This window comes from Vulpes lagopus, chromosome 4 (genome assembly GCF_018345385.1).
Source record: "Vulpes lagopus strain Blue_001 chromosome 4, ASM1834538v1, whole genome shotgun sequence".
Lineage (NCBI taxonomy): Eukaryota > Metazoa > Chordata > Mammalia > Carnivora > Canidae > Vulpes > Vulpes lagopus.
In genome coordinates this window covers 95,722,716-95,729,621 of record NC_054827.1, presented here as the reverse complement: position 1 = coordinate 95,729,621, position 6,906 = coordinate 95,722,716, and the positions used below count along the sequence as shown (strand labels likewise).

The following is a 6,906-nucleotide window of genomic DNA, read 5'->3' as shown; positions in this document are numbered from 1 at the left end:
CAAGCCTAGGATTCTGAGTAGACCAGCTTTAGCATCCACCAAACAGTAGGGCAAGCTACCAGTGCTTTGAAATTGGGTGGGGATGCTGTCTGGGCCCTGCAGTTGCAGGGGTCATTGGTTGGGCTTTGCATTTAGGTGGAGACCCTGATGGGTTGTCTAGTCAGATGGTGATTCTGGCTGGGCTCCTTCATTAGGTGGAGTGGGCTTTATGAATTTGTAGGACCAGTAGTTGGGTTCTAAGTTTCACTGGAGCTTCCTGCATAGACAGGACTGCTGGTGGGGCTACACCTTTGGGTGTGTTTGTGACTCAGCTCTTAGGCTGGCAGAAGTGATTGGGTTCTACAGTGGGGTAGCCGGGGCTCCTTGTTTAGATGGGGATATTCCTTGTTGTAGCAATGATGCTGGAAAGAGCTTTGGTTTTCCAAACTGCTGTTGGGGGTACAGAGCTTCTGCTAATATCTGCAGCACCCATGAACCCATGTTCCTGTGAGCCTAGATCATTTTTCCCTGTTTCTAATGGTCCTATGTAGTCTACCAATTCTAATCCCCCCTGTTTGATGTGAGAAGAGATAAGTGTAGGTATATTAGTGTTCAAAAACACTGGAAAAGTTGGATGTATGTCTTAGTTTCTTCCCCCCCCCCCCCGGAGAAATCATGTGCCAAGGAGATCTTTCTCTGTGTAGTTCTGTGTCAGCTTTGAGGAAGGGTGAAAGCATGAAGTAAAACCTTCACTCTGACCATTTTAAATATTTAAATATTTTAAAATTAATTTTTTGCACTCCTATAATGTGCTAAAACACTACCTTTGAGGTCTGGGATTCTCATAAAGGCATTTTTGTAAATTGATTTTTCTGTGAGTGAATTAGGACCAGAGACCTCTATTTTGCCATCTTGCTGATGTCACTGTATATTAGCCTTTAGTCTTAAAGTAAATATTTATATTGTTAATACATATGGTTTGTGGTCTGTTTTGCAACCATCCAACTTTGAAAGAATAGAGGCTTAAATATGGTTTGTGGTCTGTTTTGCAACCATCCAACTTTGAAGAATAGACAGCAACTAAAATATTATATGGGAGATTACTGATTTATTTGAATCATAGAAGATTCTCTAAAATATTTATATTATTTATTTTAAAACCTATACTTGAAAACAGGAATAAAATATTTTTTAAAAAAGAAATTTGTAGACCAAGCTTGAAAAGAGGTACTAAGTTTTGGAACATAAAATGAAATGCCTATTACTCATATCCAGGGGCTCTAAATGACAACTCTAGAAATATCTAACTCTCTAAGAATTAGAAAATTAGAAATCAAGAGGACCTAAGAAGAATACTATAGGAAAATGGGAATTAAATGGGTGGCTTTTTCATAAAACCAACAAAGTCATTCATACAGAAGGAATAGGCTGAACATTTTAGAATCTTTTAACACTTGTATAGGATTAGATAATTCAGGAAACAGTGCTGTCAGGAAAATTCTTTACAGGGAACACATAGATAAGTCAAATTGAGGTCCAATATTACCTGGAGTGTGATGGCAATTGGACATTATTGAGAATCCAACTTTAGAAGGTATTAAATATTCTTATTAATGTTATGTATAATGTCCATATGGCCATGCATGTGTCTGTAGGCTAAAGCTGATAGTCAAATTGTGAACAGTACCTTACTAAATTATATCACCTAAACTTGGAATTCTTAAACATGTAGAATTTATATCTGTGGTAATTCAGGAGCTTCGTAATATTCTACAAGTACTCAACATTTGACTACTTTTAATCATCTGCAAATTTCTGGACAAGTGAAATGAATAAACCATACGTGAAGTAATTATTTGGCTAAATTATACCAAGCCATTTTTTTCATAGTAGCCCCAAGCCTTACCACTTGACTTTATTAAAAATAATATTAACTCCATGTAGTAAGTATGGCATTTCTTTCTTTGAGTTTGGAAAATCTATAAATTTAGGGTTTAAACCTACCCTATTATCTGATACAAGAAAAACAAGTCATTATCATATAAAATACTTAGAGTTTGTGGGTTTCCTTGGGCTCATTATGTCATTTGACCAGATGCTGAAAAAAATCCTCCTGAGGAGATGAGTTATCATCACTGAACAGGAGACCTGGTCCATATTAAAGTGTTACACTGATAGACTGATGGTCATCCATTAAACAGAGTCCTACCAGGTGATGTTGATAACACATTACCATTAAGGTAAAGGAGAAACCCAAGTGGATGCAAACGTCATATGTGATACTAATAAGTATAATTGAGCAGGGTTTAATTATCATTAAGGACTTTGAGCTAAAGAGAAACTTCCTCTAATAGGATAGATAAACTGATTTCTTAATTTCTTCTTAATTATCTTGACCATTATAATTTTATTTTTTATTTTTATTTTTTCAAGATTTTATTTAAATCAAGTTATCTACATATACTGTAGTATTAGTTTTAGCGGTAGAGTTTAGTGAGTCATCAGTTACACATAACATCCAGTGCTCATTACATCAAGTGGTCTCCTTAATTCCCATCACCCAATTACTCCAGGCCCTACAGACCCGCCCTCCAGCAACCCTCAGTTTGTTTACTATAGTTAGGAGTCTCTCATAGTTGATTCCCTTTTATCCCCTTCCCCTAAGTTCACTTGTTTTGTTTCTTAAATTCCACATACAAGTGAATTTATATGGTATTTACCTTTCTCTAACTGACTTATTTTGCTTAGCATAATACATTATAGCTCCACACACATTGTTAATGGTGAGATTTCATTCTTTTTCATGGCTGAGTAATATTCCTCTATGTGTGTGTATACCAAGTATTCTTTATCTTTCATCAATCAATGGAGGTTTGGTTGTGCTCTTTCCATAATTTGGCTATTATTGATAATGTTCCTATAAACCCTGGGGTATATGTGCCCCTTCAAATCAGTATTTTTTTTCAAATCAGCATTTTTGTATCCTTTAAGTAAATACCCAGTGGTGCAGTTGATGAGTTATAGAGTAGTTCTATTTTAACTTTTTCAGGAACCTCCATACTGTTTTCCAGAGTGGTTGAAGCAGTTTGTATTCCCATCAACAGTATAAGAGAGCACCTCTTTTTTTTTTTAAGATTTTATATACTTATGCATGAGAGACACACAGAGAGGCAGAGACATGGGCAGAAGAAGCAGGCTCCCTGAGTGGTGCTTTATGTGGGACTTGATCCCATGACCCCAGGATCATGCCCTGAGCTGAAGGCAGATGCTCCACCACTGAGCCACGCAGGCATCCCAAGAGGGTACCTCTTTCTCTGCATCCTTATAAATGTTAGTTGTTTCCTGTATTGTTAATTTTAGCCATTATGATAGGTGCTGGGTGGTATCTTATTTGTATTTTCCTGATGATAAGTGAGAAAACATTACTGTTTTACTGAAAGTTTATTGAAAGTATAGAATTTTTCTGAGTATGGTTCTTACTCCATTTTGTTAGTTTCTTTGGTCTAAGTATACAAGTATACATATTTACATTAATTATTGTATTTTTCTTTGTTCTGCTCTTGTCAAGATTGTAAGACATTGAAGAGGACTTACAATATAACACAATGGCTTATTGGCCATCATATAAAAGTTTCTTATATGGTTCCAAAGGATTCATAAAGTGATCACAATTTCAAGTGTCCTGACATCTGATTTCTAGATCCAGAGTTTAATGTGGCTGAAAGAGTATGATTTTATTTGAGTTTATATGCAATGAACCATGGCAAATATCCTGATGATCTCTTGACTAGATAGAATAAGATTGACAATGAATGTCTCCCATGTCTGCAAACATCACCTGCATGTTTATACAAAGTTAAGAAACCTGTATATATTGTCCTTTTTCTGCTGAGTGAATGAAAGCTGCACCAACTCTGTAATAAGTCATTTTTGCAGAAAGGATCATAGTAATTGCTTAACATAGAGTATGGATAAATCATGAGTCCATGAAAGATGCAGTAAAATATTTTATCTGTCTTACTACTGTCCACACAGAAAATGACTCTTAAAAAAAGCATGGTTTGTTGCCACAGAATGAGCCTATGTCGGCCAGGTGTTCATGATAGTAAATGACAAAAGTCATGTCTATTTTGACATCGCAAATTCTAAAATCTATCTCTGATGAGCATATACATGTCAAAGTGTATAAATTGTCAGGTAATGCTGTGGTTTAATCAAAGATGAGAACTCATATTATCTTGTAGAGAAATGATGGCCTAAAAATCATGTTTAATAACTTTACACTGAAGTACAATGTAGTCAGTAACGCCAAAGCAAAATGTTGACGTTCCATGTTTCCCTTATAGAGTAATAGGATTTGAGTCTTCAAGCAACAAGTTCCTTCAGGGAATCTTCTCTATAGGTTTCAAGATAACAACACATCCTCAAGTTTAGGCTATATTTGGTGAGCCATATTTAGTCACAGAAGGCCATCCTCAACACTAATCCTTACCTATATTTTTCTCATCAGGTTATTCAGTTAGAAGTTCTGGAAAGAATTTCACTGTTGCATTAAAATCAAGGTGAATGGACATGTTTGATCATAGATATAGATGACATAGAAAATTTAGAGGCCTGACTTAAGAAGATAAATAAGTGGATCCTTTCAGAAAGCTAAGAATTGTAGATGTTTAATTTCTGTTTGGGAGCTAGGCCACTGGAGTAGCATAATTAGAAACATTTTAAGTTATACCTGAAATGGCTCACACTCCAAATGGAGGAAATATTTCCTTCATTACCCCTGGAAACATTACCAGGAAACATTACCATCTGTGTGTGCACAGGTTAGAAACTATCTAATATACATAAGAGATAATAACTGCTGGGCTCTTTACTGGATACTCGAAACAAATTCCTCTAAGGAAGAATCATGCCCATGGCATCCAGAGAATGAAATGCAAGAATTGATCTGCCATTGGGTCTTGGCTCAAAGGGACTGTGGCCTTGGAGGATTATTAGGGTTTTAAAATGTCAGTTTAAGGAATTATGGGTTTATTGGTGATGCCAGTTTTTCTAATTGGCCCCTTAATCTGTTTAGCTTTGCCAAATGGAACACTAGCTTCACATTTGAGGTTCAAGACACAAGTCCTTTAGAAGATGGCACCATAAGGGAAAACAAAAACAAAAACAATTTTGGAAGTGCTTATATAAATATAATGTTGAGATTGTTGGAGCCATGGTATCATCTCCATCATGAGGTTTTGTCTGCCCAAAGTACAGAAATAAAGATATATATTACAAAGAAAAAATTTTGCATTGCTGATTGGAAGATCAGCAAGATCTTCAGATAAGAACACAAAAAAGGAGTCTGAACAAAAAGAAGATGTCATTCAGGCCATGGCCTAAAAAGCCTCATGCAGGGTTTGCCTCGGGGATGGTAGTGAGCACATTTTTAAGATTCCAGATATCTATCTCAATAAAACTACTTCTGCATAATTTTACAAGGTCATTTTGTGGATACTCAAGGCCAATAACCAAGCCCAGCTTTCTACATAACACTATTGCTGTATAGACCAAAAAATGAACCATAGGGAACTTGATTTTACCAGACACATCCTGAGTGCTCTTCCTATCTAGGAGCTTGTTTACATGGACATCTCTTTATGGTAAATGAGTGGTGCTCAGCATTTTCATAAGGTAAATTTATATTTGTTTCTTGTTATTAATTAATTGATTAACCATTCATTTATTGATTTATCCATTATCACTGGAGAAATTATGGAATTTCAGACAGGAGATAACCAATCTCTCATGGCAATCCTTTGTGGTATACAATGTCTATAATATTCAATGTACCTAACAAATGCTCATATTTTAGTCTTTGTTACATGATCCATGTTTCCTCAAAGGAGCCTTTATATGGAACAATTCCATACCTCTTTTTCCCTCATTGTGTCTTCAGTTGAACATTCAGGCAATGATTATTATAGTGATACAAGGTGAGATGATACTTTTGATCATAGATACAGGCCAAAAAAGAAGGTAGGACAAAAGAGAATGCCCATGTAAAGTCAATAAATATGTTTTATTCCTTTTGCAAAATGAAATAATAGAGGATTGATTTCTTCCTGTATCATCTTGACAGGATAGTATCTCTGGAAAGCATAACTTTGTCATTTCCAAAGAAATGTATAAGATGGCAGAGGAGGATATCTGTCCTTCATGGCCACTGGGAAACATGATGCAAGTCAGTATGTGTCCAGGTTAGGAAAATATCTCAAATAAACTTCATAGTTGACAACAGCAGAAGTCTGCATTTGTGTCTCAGACCACTTCCTCTAGAAAAGATTGACCTCCATGGTGTACAGAAGATGAGAAGCAAAAGTTCATACCATGTTTTTCAGTTGGTGGACACTGAAAAAAGATTCAGATAGCTTACCTGTGACTCTGGTGGATTGATAAAACTTCCTATGACAATTTAAGAAATTGTGGGCTACAGTTGTCCATTGACAGATGAATGCATAAAGATGTGATATATATAAAATGGATTATTAGTCATTAAAAAGGATAAAATCTTATCATTTTCATCAAAATAGATGGAACTGAAGGGTATTATGCTAAGCAAAGTAAGTCAATCAGAGAAAGAAAATTATCATACGGTTTCATTCATATGCGGGATATAAGAAACAGCAAAGAGGATCATAGGGGAAGGGAAGGGAAACTGAATCCATGGAAATCAAAGAGGGAGACAAACTACGAGAGACTCTTTACTATAAAAGAAACAAACTGAGGGTTGCTGTGTAGGGGGAAGGGGCTACTGAGTGATGGGCATTAAGGAGGGCATGTGACATGATGAGACCCAGGTGTTATATGCAACTGATGAATTACTGAGCTCCACATCTGAAACTAGTGATAGTTTATAGTAATGTATTATATGTTGGCTAATTC

At 35.9% G+C, this 6,906-nt stretch overlaps 1 non-coding gene across 1 annotated transcript; it reads left to right on the top strand.

The window, feature by feature from the left end:
• The first annotated feature begins 4,190 nt into the window (after window positions 1-4,190).
• LOC121490255 lies at window positions 4,191-4,270 on the top strand. The gene has a single exon (XR_005987576.1). It is a non-coding gene; the product is annotated as a small nucleolar RNA SNORD115 (small nucleolar RNA).
• Window positions 4,271-6,906: the final 2,636 nt, after the last annotated feature.